General features: G+C 55.1%; 1 protein-coding gene across 3 annotated transcripts in view; it reads left to right on the top strand.

Moving 5' to 3' along the window:
- RELL2 (RELT like 2) overlaps nt 1-14,579 on the top strand; it is a 71,935-nt gene that overhangs the window by 26,211 nt on the left and 31,145 nt on the right. The gene's annotated exons all lie outside the window — the stretch shown is intronic.

The raw sequence follows: 14,579 nt of genomic DNA on the forward strand, positions 1-14,579 counted from the left end.
AGTGCAATGTGGAGGCAGCACAGTGGGCGCAGTGCAGGACAAGCAGACAAAGTGTTATGCTGTGAGTCATTGCTCAGGTTTCCTTTAGACTTGGGTTCTGGAGACGGGGAACAGATCTGCCCACTCCAGCGTAACTGCCCACTGGAGGGGCTCTCTGAGAGCAGCTCCCTAAGCACCAGGCCTGCAAAGGCTCCACAGACTTCAGCCCATTAGTGTGATGGACCTCAGCTCCTTGAGGCAGAAATTGCCCAGACATTGGTAATGTGGATCTGTCTCCTTCCCTGGAGCAGAGCCCAGGGGCTGCGGGTCACCTTCTACACGCCCTGATGGGAGAAAATGGTCCTTTTCTGGGAGGAGTATGGGAAAGACCAAGCATGTTCTCAGGGAAGGCTGGGGTCCCTGCATGGGGCAGCTGTTACTAGCTTTGCCCATTACTTGGGGTATCCTCATTTATTAGGGTTACTCTTCTGGGGGAGGGAGGGGGTTCTGTACTTCTATCAATGTACTGCTTGTGTCACTTGTGTTCTCATAAGGAGCTCTACTTCTCCCTGCTGCAAGTCCCTCCCAATGGAGCTATCCTGCAGGACCTAGGTTCCCCAGGGCTGGGTTATTCCAGCTCCAGAATCAGACTCACACACACACGCACACACACACACTCTCTCTCTCTCTCTCTCTCTAACAGAGCGCATCTGAGAGGACTGGGTTAATCAGCACTCACAAGCTGACTCCTTATATGTCCCTGGACTCAGGAGGCTAGGTCGAGCAGCACTTCCAATCTGCCACCCTCATATGTCCCAGGTTCAGCACGTCTCTATCCCCACTTTCACATTACAATTGTTCTGGTAGTAACCCCACTTGATGAGCAAACCCCACAGGATTTTTGAGTGCTGCAGGGATCGTTTAGCTTAGGTACGAGGAGCGTTGCTGCAGAGCGAATGAGGAACCAAAAAACACCCACGAAGGGGAGAGAGAGAAGCAACCAGCTTAATCTTGAAAGTTATTTATTGCCAGGTAATAACCATAGGGGAGCCAACACACAAAACATTTATAATATTAAATCTAATTTAAACTTGATTATAAAAGTTTAGAAGGCTATACCGAGAGAGAAGAGTGAGAGCTGGGTTCTCACCACTCCATGAAGCTTGACTCGATCGGGAGTCCCAGGTGGTGGTGGTAGCTAAGGGTCTGGAGTGCTGGAGACCGGCAGAGCCCCCAGCATGATCAGTCAGGAGAAGGTGAAGTCCCAATGGAACTGATACAGATTTTGGATCCAGACATCAGAACACTTACTTGAGCATGGATAGGGGTTTTTGTAGAGCAGGCCTGCACAACTCGTAAAGTGGCGAGGACCATATTACTCCAAAGAAAACAGCTGAGGGCCGAAACCCCCCGAGCGCCCCCAACCCCCTCCCCCAGCGCCACCCAGCCCCCCCGAAACACCCCACCCAGTGCTGCCCGCCCCACGGAAACAACCCCCCCCAGCGCCGCCAAAACACCCCTCTCCCCCGCGCCACCTGCTCCACGGAAACAAACCCTCCTTCCCCAGCGCCGCCCCACCGAAACCGCAGTATTGAACCTCGGTAATATGTTATAGCGGGCCCCTAAGGTAGTATAATTAAGGTAAAAGAAAAATGTCTTTTTGCTAGAAGTAGAATAAGATCTTCCCCCCACTTTGTAATCAATTGCCCTGTTGAATGAATGAGGTGTGAATGAGGAAGGTGTGGAAGGCAGGCACCTCCAGACAGCTGCAACCCTTGGAGAGGGCAGGGCCGCCTCTAGGATTTTTGCCGCCCCAAGCAGAAAAAATTTTGGCCGCCTCCCCTTTCTTTTTTGTGCTCCTCTGCCCCCGGCCCCACCCCAATTCCACCCCTTCCGAATCCCTTCCCCAAATCCCCAGCACCACCTCCTCCCCCGGCGTGCCATATTTCTCCCCCCCATTGCTTCCTGCGGACCCCCCATGACCTCCCGCCCTAGCTCACCTCCACTCTGCCTGCTCCTCCGGGCGTGCCCCCCCCTCCGCCTGCTCCCCTGGGCGTGCCCCCACTCCACTTCTCCCCCCTCCCTCTCAAATGAGGGAAGGCAGAGAAGCGGAGCTGCGGCGCGTTCAGGGGAGCAGGCGGAGCAGAGGTGAGCTAGGGTGGGGGGCCGCAGGAAGTAATGGGGGGCGTAGAGGAACCGCTCCCCGCTCCAGCTCACCTCCGCTCCACCACCACCGCTTCCCCTGAGTGCCCGCCGCTCGGCTTCTCCTCCCTCCCAGCCTTGCTGCACGAAATAGCGGTTTCGCACGTGGCAAGCCTGGGAGGGAGGGGGGAGAAGCGGAGCGGCGGCGGCATGCTCAGGGGAGCAGGCGGAGGCGAGCTGGGGTGGCGAGGGCACTTTTTCCCCATGCCCCGGAGTCGGCACCTATGATGGCCAGCACCAGAATGCCGCCCCTAGAAATGTGCCGCCCCAAGCACCTGCTTGTTTTGCTGGTGCCTGGAGCCGGCCCTGGGAGAGGGGATCAGATCAGTAGCCACCGACTCACCATTCGCCTCCTCACCCCCCCTCCCACGGCTCGCCTACTCACCCCCCGCCACTGCCTGCTCACTCACCTCCTCAGCCCCCCACCCCTCCGGCTCGCCGGCTCACCTGCCCCCCCGCCACTGCCCGTCCGCTTGCCTCCTCAGCCCCCCACTCCACCCGGCTCACCTGCCCCCCCACCACTGCCCGCCCACTCGCCTCCTCAGCCCTCCATGCACCCGGCTCGCCTACTCATTCCCCGCCACTGCCCGCCCGCTCACCTACTCAGGCCCCCTCCCTCACCCGCCGCTTGCCTACTCACCCCCCCGCGGGCCACACAGTGAACCCACGCGGGCCGCATGTTGTGCAGGCCTGTTGTAGAGAAACATAAATGGTTCAAGGGAGAACACTAGATTTGTTTATGTGTAAACAAGGGAAAATACCAAAGTTGTTTTGTTCAGGCTAGACATGGGAGCTGATCATTCCTGGCTTTGGGCGGTGTTCATTGGAGGAAGCTCACAATGCAATTAGGGAGCTTCACTATTTTGGATACCAATAAAGGATTCGTTACTAGAATTGGTCTGATAACTACTGAGCTGAGTGTGTGCAGGCGTAGGTTCATTAACATCTGGAGCAGAGATCCCCCATCATGCAACGGTTCCCTGCTTTTCTGGTCCCAGAGTTCGTGCAGTTCTTGCCTTGGAATCTCTGTTCTCCATTCTGTATGCCAATGGAGTTGCCTCCTTGTCCCATCTTCGATACAAATGAGGCTAGGGGAGTTTCCTTAATCCTGTCATGCTTATCCCAGGCGTTTAGTTGTGTCTCCCACTGCCTTTTCATTGCTTTTTGTAAGTCTTTTTTCTGATGCAGATTTGGTTCAAGTAGAGGTTGGGGGGGGGGGTGTCTTTCGTGAGTCAGATGGGCTAGGTACTGTGCCCTGGTTCCCCAAGAACACAGAGTTGCTAGGTAACGAGTCCCCCTGTTGATGGGGTGCTCGTGATGAGCGAGTATCCCCATCACATCCTTACTCTGTCTGATCTTCAATCCATTGCAGCCACCGCATCAGTTGCTGGATCCAGCAAACCAGTAGAGCCAGACCAATTGCTAGTATAATTTGGAAACCGATGATCACTACAATGGGGTGAAGCATGATATTCAAAAGACCTGTTGCACTGGGACTCCACCCAAGCAAAGTCTCCCATCAGGAGCGATGGCCTGCGTTTTTAACTGTGGCTGCTAGCCTAGAGATATCCTGGTTGTGGTGTTGAATCTCGAGTTTGCCATTCTCCCCAAAAGTTCTGCCGCTCAGTTTGTAAGGAGGGATGAGTTAATAGTCCCTTAATGGCAGTGAGACCCATTCCCAGTGAAATGGGGGAAACCTCCTTGTAGAGCTCAGGATAGGCTTTTAAATGTTGTATAGTCCATATAGGAACTGTAAACTTAATATTACAACTAACAATAGTGGTTACATTACAGAAACAGCGATTAACGTAAGGCACCGTGGGTTGAATCCAATGTCCATTAATCAATACAATAGTACATCTCATTCTTACATATACACACAAGCTTTACCAACATAGATAAAAACAGACCCCTTTTCCTGGATAACATCAAAGGAACAGTGAGACTTATTCCCAGGTTGTGGGAAGAAGCATTCATCATGGTCCTCCAATGCTTGATCTTCAGAGATCTAGCCCAAATCTTCTTTTCTCCTACACCCCTTTACATTTACACATTATCTTACTGCCAGGCCCAAGTGTTAGGATCTCTGGAGTACATTACTGAGTTATCATTAATCTGTAATCCCAGTGGGACTACTGGGTGGATTACTCTAATTTCTTTGCCTGTCACAGTTATCAAGAATAACCGCAAGCTTTGCTGGTGGTGATTGTACGAAGCGTTACTTAGTCTCCACCAGGGCTGGAGGGCTAATTCTTCCTCCGTTACATTGGGCCAAATCAAGTTGATTGCCTCCATGGGAATTTGTCCTGCTATGGCTTGCCGAATCATTCCCATGATTACATTCTGGGTGAGAGCTTGAGCTTGCTCACATGCTGAGGTCAATGAGACATTATTCTTGAGGGACTGTACATCAGACATCATTAACTCTTCATCTTTTTCTAGGAGTCTTTCCCACCAAGGAAATATCTTACTTATTAACTGCTGTTCCTCACTTAACTGTTTCAAAGATGCTGTTAATGGGGTTCCCATCTGTCAAGGCTGATTCCCCACTCTGGCGCTTCAAGTGCAGAAGGTGGGAGCCCGCAAGGATTCTAAAAATTAATACTGGCCACTCCAGGCTTGTATTAAACTCCCAAGGTTACAGCTTTTCTCTGACCTTGGAGGGGTAGATGCTGCCACCACCTTTGAGTGCCCAGGAACCCCTTTGAGAGCCCAGGAAGGCGCACTTGGGAATTCTTTCCTGTGGGGTACCCTCAAGCCCTTTCACCTCTCCTCCAGGGAAGAGCTGAGAAAGAAAAACAAAGAAAATCAGCTGTTGCCACCAGCTAATTAAAACAATGTGCACAAACCTCTTAGGACACAGAAATTCAATTCTGTTTTTTAAAAAAGGTAAATTATATTAAAATTTTAAAGGAAGAAAATAATTTGGGAACCTAGGCTATTGCTGGATTTAAAGAGAGCAACTACAACGATTAAGCATCAAGCATAGTTTCTAGAGGTCCAGCGTTAAGGTTATAAGCAAAACAAAAGCATTTGGTGTTAGCACAGAGGAGTCCACAAGCCATAAAGAAATAAAAAGGATAAACCTAATCGCGTCTTCCTAGACATTTCCTGATCTACTTACAGATCTGGGATTTCAACTGAGTAGTTTCTAGGTATGTGTTGCGGAGTGTGGGGGAGTCAGGGCCCTGCACCCCTCTTCCTGAGATTCACTGCGACTCTCAACCAGCCAGTAAAGCAGAAGGTTTATTCAAGGACAGGAACACAGTCTCAAGCAGAGCGTGTAGGTACGACCAGACCCCCTCAATTAGGTCCCTCTGGGAGGTTCAGGGAGCTTAGACCCCAGCTTGGGGTTCCCTGCGTTGCACCACCCAGCCCAACCTGAAACTAAACCCACAACTCCTCCTGCTGCTCCTCCCTTCCTGCTCCCCCCAGCTCCTCCTCTCCTTTGTTCGGTCTCCCGGGCAGAAGGTGTTAATTCTCCCCACCCCCATTCCTGGCTCAGTTACAGCTCAGGTAGCTTCCTTCAAGGGAAGTCCCCCATCCTCACTGCAATCCCCCTGCAACATTCCCAGGTCAAATCTGCCCTGCTCCCTGCTCCGTCACATCTCTCCCCCCTTCGAGACTGAACTGAGCGGGGTCACTCTGACCAGTGACCTGGGGAAGTTCAGGGCTCCCTCTCCGGGACAATGCGTCCGCTATCAGGTTGTCACGTCCCTTCACATGGACCACGTCCATGTCATAATCCTGCAGGAGCAGGCTCCATCTCAGGAGCTTGGCGTTGGCTCCTTTCATCCGGTGCAGCCAGGTCAGGGGAGAGTGGTCGGTGTGCACGGTGAAGTGACGCCCAAAGAGATATGGCTCTAGTTTCTTGAGGGCCCACACCATGGCCAGGCATTCCTTCTCGATGGCCACGTAGTTCTGCTCCCGGGGTAGCAACTTCTTGCTCAGGTACACGATGGGGTGTCTCTCCCCCTTTTCATCCTCCTGCATTAATACCGCCCCCAGTCCTGTGTCTGAGGCGTCGGTGAACACCATAAAGGGCTTGTCAAAGTCTGGGTTTGCCAGAACTGGGCCACTGACCAGAGCCTCCTTCAGCGCCCGGAGAGTCTCCTGGCACTCCTCGGTCCAGACCACCTTGTCTGGCTTCCCCTTCTTGCACAGCTCAGTGATGGGGGTGGCTATGGCGCTAAAGTGGGGCACGAACCTCCGATAGTACCCTGCCATCCCAATAAAGGCTTGGACCTGCTTTTTGGTTTGAGGAGCGGGCCAGTCTCTGATCACCTCCACTTTGGCTGGTTCCGGCTTTAGGCAGCCGCTTCCCACCCGGTGGCCTAGGTAGGATACCTCAGCCATCCCCACCTTGCACTTCTCCGGTTTTACGGTCAGCCCAGCCTCCTGGTGTCGGTCCAGCACTTGTCTAACCTGGGACATGTGGTCCTCCCAGGTCTGGCTAAAGACACAGATGTCATCGATATACACCATGGCAAAACTCTCCATCCCCCTCAGTAGCTGATCCACCTGGCGCTGGAAGGTGGCCGGCGCTCCCTTGAGGCCGAAGGGCAGGGTCAGGAACTCATAGAGCCCCAGAGGGGTGATAAAGGCCGATTTCAGCCTGGCATCTGCATCCAGCGGCACTTGCCAATAGCCCTTTGTAAGATCCATGGTGGTAAGGTACCGAGCACCTCCCAGCTTGTCTAGGAGCTCGTCCGGCCTGGGCATGGGGTAGGCATCGGCTACAGTGATGGCACTGAGCTTCCGATAGTCCACACAGAACCGGATCGACCCGTCGTTTTTGGGGACCAGCACCACCGGCGAGGCCCAAGGGCTGGAAGACGGCTGGATCACCCCCAAAGCCAGCATGTCATTGACCTCTCTTTCCAGGTCCTGAGCAGTTTTCCCTGTGACTCGGAAGGGGGAGCATTTTATAGGCGGGTGCGATCCTGTCTGCACCCGGTGGACAGTCAGATTAGTGCGTCCAGGCTGGTTGGAAAACAGCTGTTGGTACAGGTGCAGCACCCCTCCGATCTCAGCTCGCTGGGCAGGGGTTAGCCGATCAGAGAGGGGAATTGCTTCCAGGGGGAAGCCAGCTCTTGTCCCAGGGAATAGATCTACTAAAGGGTCATCTCCCTGCCCCTCCCAATGTCCACACACGGCCAACACCACATTCCCCCTGTCATAATATGGCTTCATCATATTCACATGGTACACCCGGTGGTGGTGTGCCCGGTTCGACAGCTCCACCACATAGTTTACCTCGTTTAGTTGCTTGACATCCTTGAAGGGCCCTTCCCAGGCGGCCTGGAGTTTGATTTCCTCACGGGGATGAGCACCATCACCTGATCCCCAGTGGCGAAGGCGCGGGCCCGTGCTGTGCGGTCATACCAGACCTTCTGCTTCCTCTGGGCTCTGGCCAGACTCTCCCTGGCCAGGTCCATGAGCTCGGCAAGTCGTTCCCGGAAGGTCAGGACATACTCCACCACCGACTCTCCATCAGGAGTGGCCTTCCCCTCCCATTCGTCTCTCAACAGGTCCAGGGGCCCCCTTACCCGCCTTCCATATAGCAGTTCGAAAGGCGAAAACCCGGTAGACTCCTGGGGTACCTCCCTGTACGCAAACAGCAGGTGAGGTAAGTACTTGTCCCAGTCCTGCGGGTGCTGATTCATAAATGTTTTCAGCATCATTTTTAGCGTCCCATTGAACCTCTCCACCAGCCCGTTGGATTGGGGGTGATATGCTGAGGCCCAGTTGTGCCGGACCCCACATCTCTCCCACAAGCACCGGAGTAGGGCCGACATGAAGTTGGACCCTTGGTCCGTCAAGACTTCCTTGGGGAACCCCACTCGGCTGAAAATGGTCAGCAGCGCATCTGCCACAGTGTCTGCTTCGATGGACGATAAGGCCACTGCCTCCGGGTAGCGGGTGGCGAAATCTACCACCACCAGGATGTATTTCTTCCCAGACCGGGTCGTCTTGCTGAGAGGTCCCACTATGTCCATGGCCACCTTCCGGAAAGGCTCCTCTATGATGGGCAAAGGTCTCAACGCTGCTTTCCCCTTGTCCCGGGCCTTCCCCACCCTCTGGCAGGGGTCACAGGATCGGCAGTACTGCCGGACGTTGGTGAAGACCCCGGGCCAGTAAAAGTTCTGTAGCAGCCTCTGCCTGGTGCGCCGGATCCCCTGGTGCCCGGCGAGAGGGATGTCATGGGCCAGGTACAGTAGCTTGTGGCGAAACTTCTGGGGAACCACCAGCTGCCTCCTGATCCCCCACGACTCCACTTCCCCTGGGGGAGCCCACTCTTGGTACAGGAACCCCTTCTCCCACAGGAACCTCTCCTTGCATCCTCTCATCATGGTCTGTACCACACTGAGGTCAGCCAGGCCCCTTAGCTTCCGCAGGGAGGGGTCCTTCTGCAACTCAGCCTGGAACTCGGCGGCTGGGGAAGGGATGGGGACCTGCTCCCTCTCGTCGGCTGGGTCGGAAGCCCCAGCCACCCCGAGCCCTGTCCTTGGGTGTTCCCTCCCCACCTGGGTAGGGTTCGGTGCCTCCGGTGTGACATCCTTCCCAAGGTTAGGGCGTAGTGCCCCTCGCCGACTCTGGCTACGGGTCACGACTAAGGCGGTCTGGGGGCTGCTTGGCCAGTCCTCTAGGTCCCCCCCCCCATCAACACCTCAGTGGGCAAATGGTGGTGCACTCCCATGTCTTTGGGGCCCTCCTTGGCCCCCCATTTCAGGTGTACCCTCGCTACGGGAACCTTGAATGGGGTCCTGCCCACCCCGGTCAGGGTCAGGAAGGTGTTGGGCACCACCCGATCTGGGGCCACCACCTCGGGCCGGGCCAGTGTCACCTCTGCGCCCATGTCCCAGTATCCATAAACTTTCTTCCCATCCACCTCCAGGGGAACAAGGCACTCGCTCCGCAGGGACAGCCCCGCGCCAACCCTGTAAACGGAGAACTTTGAATCCGGAGCATCTGGCCCCCCAGAGAAGCTGGCCTGGGGCCCTTCTCTCTCTTGAGCAGTTAATAAGCTGCCAGCCCCTCTTGCGTGAGAAGCCTGCCCCTCGTCCGTCTGGGCCTCTACCAAGTTAACCCGGTGCGGGTTCGGTCTGCTCAGTCTGTCCTTGAGCTTGGGGCACTGGGCCCGAACGTGGCCTCTTCGGCCGCAGTAATAGCAGCTCATGTCCCGTGGGTCCCCTCGAGCCGGTCGGTTGTCCCTGACGCTGGGCATTCCCCGTGGGAGGGGATTCCCCATATTCCCCCTTTGGGAGGTCCCAGGGTGACTCTCTCTCTGCATCGCGGCGGGCCTGTTCCTTTGGGGCTCCTCCCTGCCACCCCCTGACCGGCTCTTTACAAACTCATCGGCCAGCTGCCCTGCGTGTCGCGGGTTCTCTGGCTTTCTGTCCACCAACCACAGCCTCAGGTCGGATGGGCACCGCTCATACAGTTGCTCCAGTACCAGCAGTTTAATCAGGTCCTCCTTCGTCTGGGCCCCATCAGCCCACTTGCTGGCGTATCTTTCCATGCGGACGGCTAGTTGCAGATATGAGATCTCAGGGGTTTTATCCTGACTCCGGAACCTTTCCCGGTACATCTCAGGAGTCAGCCCAAACTCCCGTAGCAGGGCCTTTTTGAATAGTTCGTAGTCCCCTTTCTCTGCCTCTCCCAGTTGGCGGTACAATGCCACGGCTTTGGGGTCCAGTAAGGGGGTAAGGACCCGGAGTCTGTCCGCAGGATCAACCCGGTGCAGCTCGCAGGCCGTCTCAAAGGCCTCCAGGAAGTCATCCATGTCCTCCCCCTCCTTGCGTGGGGCCAGGATGCACTTATCAAAGCTCCGTGCAGTCCTGGGTCCCCCCTCACTCACCGCAGCCGGGGGTTCGCTGCCCTTCAATCTCGCCAGTTCCAGTTCATGCTGTCTCTGTCTCTCTTTCTCCTCCCGTTCATGCTGATGCTGTCTCTCTTCATGCTGTCTCTGTCTCTCTTTCTCCTCCTGATGCTGACGCTGTCTCTGTTGTTCACGATCCTCCAGCTCTCTCAGTTTTAGCTCTTTCTCCCATTCCAGCCAATTCTGCTCCACGGATGCCGAACGTCACCGGGAGGATCCTCTGCTGGCCGGCGAGCTTCGCCGGGAGGATCCCCTGCTGGCCGGGGGGGTCACGGCGCCTTCGGTATTTGCTGGGCTCCTCCCCACCCTTCCCCTAGGCATAGGAAGGAGGGGTCTCGGGAAGCCCTCAGCAGCCGGCTGACCACTCCCAGCTGGGATAGACTCTGGTGCCTGCGCTGCATTTGCCAGGCTGCTTCCCTGAGACACAGGGATCAGTTCATTCGCGCGATCTTCCGCCTCCAGCCGGGCAATGAGCTGTTCTTTGGTGAGCCTCCCAATGCGCAGCCCCCTCTGCTTGCACAGCTCCACCAGGTCGCTCTTAAGCCGCTTGGCATACATCTTCCTGCTGGCCACTCACCGGCCTGTGTGCTCACAGCTCCCCACAGTTCCCAGGGAGATCCCTAGTGTGCCAGCCCTTCTCGAGGTCACCACCTCTCTGCCAGGGTCGAGCTACAGACTCCTCCGCCCCTGGGACCACTCGCTGCGATCCCCCCGGGGGACCCTGTTACTGCAAAAGTCCTTCTCGCTGGTCACACACTCCCAGGGGTAATAACCATCTCTCTCTCACTCTTCAGCACGCCTGGTCCCCGTCAATCCCCCTTCGTTTTACTGCTCCCCAGTCACTTACTGCAGGAAGCGCCGTCCACGGGGTGCAGTAGATCCCACCACTGCCACCAGTTGTTGCGGAGTGTGGGGGAGTCAGGGCCCTGCACCCCTCTTCCTGAGATTCACTGCGACTCTCAACCAGCCAGTAAAGCAGAAGGTTTATTCAAGGACAGGAACACAGTCTCAAGCAGAGCGTGTAGGTACGACCAGACCCCCTCAATTAGGTCCCTCTGGGAGGTTCAGGGAGCTTAGACCCCAGCTTGGGGTTCCCTGCGTTGCACCACCCAGCCCAACCTGAAACTAAACCCACAACTCCTCCTGCTGCTCCTTCCTTCCTGCTCCCCCCAGCTCCTCCTCTCCTTTGTTCGGTCTCCCGGGCAGAAGGTGTTAATTCTCCCCACCCCCATTCCTGGCTCAGGTTACAGCTCAGGTAGCTTCCTTCAAGGGAAGTCCCCCATCCTCACTGCAATCCCCCTGCAACATTCCCAGGTCAAATCTGCCCTGCTCCGTCACAGTATGATACCGATGATTTTTCATACCTGGCCCCAAGCTTCTTACAGCATAGTTGCTCCCTGTCTGCCTCTCCCTGAGAGCAACCACAGACAGACAAAGGGGAAGTTTTCCCCCAATTTTAAAAAGTTCTAGCCTTCCCATTGGCTCTTTTGGTCAGGTGCCCACTTCCTTCCTTTTACTTATGCATAGTAGGGAGACTTTTTAACCCTTTACAGGTAAAGCAAGTAGAGAACAGCTACTAAGAGGGATTTTATAGCTAATTGACTGGCTGGGTGTCCATAAGAGGGAGCTACCCCCCCTTTCATTTATCACACCATCTTTTCTATATTTTCAGTGGCATATGATAGTTTATTAGCCGGAACTTCTATGTTTGCAACATCAACTAAAGAGATTCCTGTTCCTACAGGTGTAATCCAATCACTTAATTCCCTTTTTACTCTATTTACACGGTCAGCCCCTTGCCACATTTTTACCCATTCATCCCAACCCTTATGGCTATTCCAATCAAGGGAGCGCATATAGGTGCTATGTGAGAGATATTCATGCCTTCTAAGTGGATTTGAACCTCCTTCAGAGAAGTCTGAGGTTGAAGAATCAAATGTTGATCCAATTTCAACAGATGGGGTACTGAAATTGGGACTCTTAAATGTCAGAGGGGAGCGAGGTTTGTGATCAGAGGGTCAAAATTTAAAACTGTTTTTTGCTGTTGGCCCAATTTCATTCTGTACAATCTGGGCTCATGGAATCCCTCTGAAATGGCAATGTACCCATAGAATTTAAACCAAATTGTTGGCATGAGCTTGTCACAATGTGTGCCCTTTAATGGAACTACCCAGTCTGGGGTACCTTGCCTAATCAAGTCATGTCCAGCTAAAGTCCAGTTCACAAGGAACCATGTGATATTCTTGCCTGCTGGCATGATCAGAGACAGCTGCAGTTCATCACCGGGTAACGGAGGTGTTTGGGTTCCGACAACAATGATGACATGTAGGGGCATGGTTGCTCTCCAAACAGCGGAGGAAACCAGGACTATCCTGCACCTTCCGCCACCTGGGAGGCTGTTACTAGTTGCGTTTGATGGTGTACGTCCCTTTCGAGACCACAACGGCTTACAGAAGAATGGGACGGACTTTGGTGTGGTCTTAATTTCATAGCAAAACTTGAGTGACTCCCTGGTGGCACTCTTTGTGCAATTGGCAATGCTTTCCCAGGGACAACCCAAGGAGTTGCCAACGGCGTAGAACTGGTAGCGACACTGCAGGGCCAGGGGGTTGCTTCCATTCTCATAGAATCCATGTGTGTAGTGAGGCGACCTGGCTCCCAGTTGCCCCTGTGAGGGACAAGCCAGAACAGCAGCCAGAGTGGGCGGAGTCACCACCGCCTGTCCCCGCCCCCCGGAAGTCAAGGGGCGGGACAGGAAGTATAAAGGCCCGGCCCCAGCGCTCAGTTGCCGTCCGACCGCGGGAGAGGACAGACGCTGGTGCCTGAGCTCCTGCTGGGCCGAGCCTGCCCCGAGCCCGGTATCCTGAGGAGAACTGGCCAAGCCTGCCCCGAGCCCGGTATCCTGAGGAGAACTGGCTGAGCCTGCCCCGAGCCCGGTATCCTGAGGAGGACTGGCCGAGCCTGCCCTGAGCCCGGTATCCTGAGGAGCGGACTGAACTTCCCCTCACCGAGGGTCCGGAGGAGCCGCCCAACCTACCCAGAGCTCGGTGCCTTGAGGACCCCATGATCTGGGACACGGTGGACGAGGCTGAGGACGTGCAGGTACCCATGGAGGAGGAGATGGGAAGTGGCCTGGGGATAGCAGACCCCGAACCCATGTCAGTGTGTTGCGGTCAGGATCCCCACTGACCCAGCAGCAGACGGATTGCTGCTGACAGGGCCCCGGGCTGGGACACAGTGGAGTGGGTGGGCCTGTGTTCCCCCCTGCCACCCCACCCCAGGTGGCAGCCTCTCCTCCTCCCCTACCCTCAAGCCAATGCTCAGCCCCTGCCTGAGGGCCTGAGCCCCTGAGTTACTGTTTGTTTGCTCAGCCCCTGCCTGAGGGCCTGAGCCCCTGAGTTACTGTTTGTTTGCTCAGCTCCTGCCTGAGGGCCTGAGCCCCTGAACTACTGGTTGCTCACGGCCCCGCCCCGACTTAGGGCTTGGACCTGTGAGACTGAACTGTTCCCCAGCCTCATGTAGTGAAGCGACCTGGCTCCCAGTCGCCCCTGCGAGGGACGAGCCCCACCCCGGACGTCTACAATGTGGTACAGCAATTTTACTTCCTGGGTTCCAGCTGGCAAGCACCTCCAGAGGCTCAGAGAGATCACAGGTACAGCATAGAGCCTGGACAGCATCAGACTCCAGACACTTATGAACAGCAGAGTTCCGGTGCAATGGTAGGATGTCATGGCTTGTGTTTGGGATCTGTGAGGGGGCAGAGAAGAGAGAACAAACTCCCACACTCTCCCCGATATACTGGGAGAGTCTGGGACCAATATTGCAGGGTGAACATGAAGCAGTGACCTACGTGACGGTGGCCATAATAAGTCGAGGACTTCTCTGGCCTTTTCCTGCCTCAACATTGGAGTAGGCACAGACAAGCCCACCTGAGGCATATATTCCAACAGCCCCAAGCCATTCCTTCTTGCTAACCAAGAAGGGTGGCTGGCAGGATGGAGAAGACAATTATACTATTCCTTGTGGGTCAGGTGATTTACCCTTCCATTCTTTGAACTGTAAGGAATGAAACCATTTCCACCAGCGTTTCCCATTTTTTCCATTCAGGATTTCTACTTGATAAACACTGGGGCTGGCCCGATTCACAGTAAAGCAGGGTCCATCCCAGGTGTGTGTGTCAAAGAGTGCTCCTTCACTGAAAACTTTCTGTACATTACTAATTGGCCTAATTGTTACCCGCACAAAATTCTCTGTTACTTACACTCGAGGGGCACCCACCTTTACCCAGTTCCTAGGGCTCAAGGCGTAACTCTCTTAATTTAGGTACGCCCACCCTTTCCCAATTCGTAGGGCTCCAGGCGAAAGGCACCCAACTTTATCCCTCTGTGGGCTCTGGACTCTACTCCTTTGTGGGCTCCAGGCAAACACCCTTTCCCTGTGGACTCAGGACTTAATTCTTTGCAGGTTTACAGGGTCTCCCACCAGCAGAAGAGCCCCACACAGCAATATCCCACTC

The sequence above is a fragment of the Malaclemys terrapin genome, chromosome 8, assembly GCF_027887155.1.
Source record: "Malaclemys terrapin pileata isolate rMalTer1 chromosome 8, rMalTer1.hap1, whole genome shotgun sequence".
Taxonomy (NCBI): domain Eukaryota; kingdom Metazoa; phylum Chordata; order Testudines; family Emydidae; genus Malaclemys; species Malaclemys terrapin.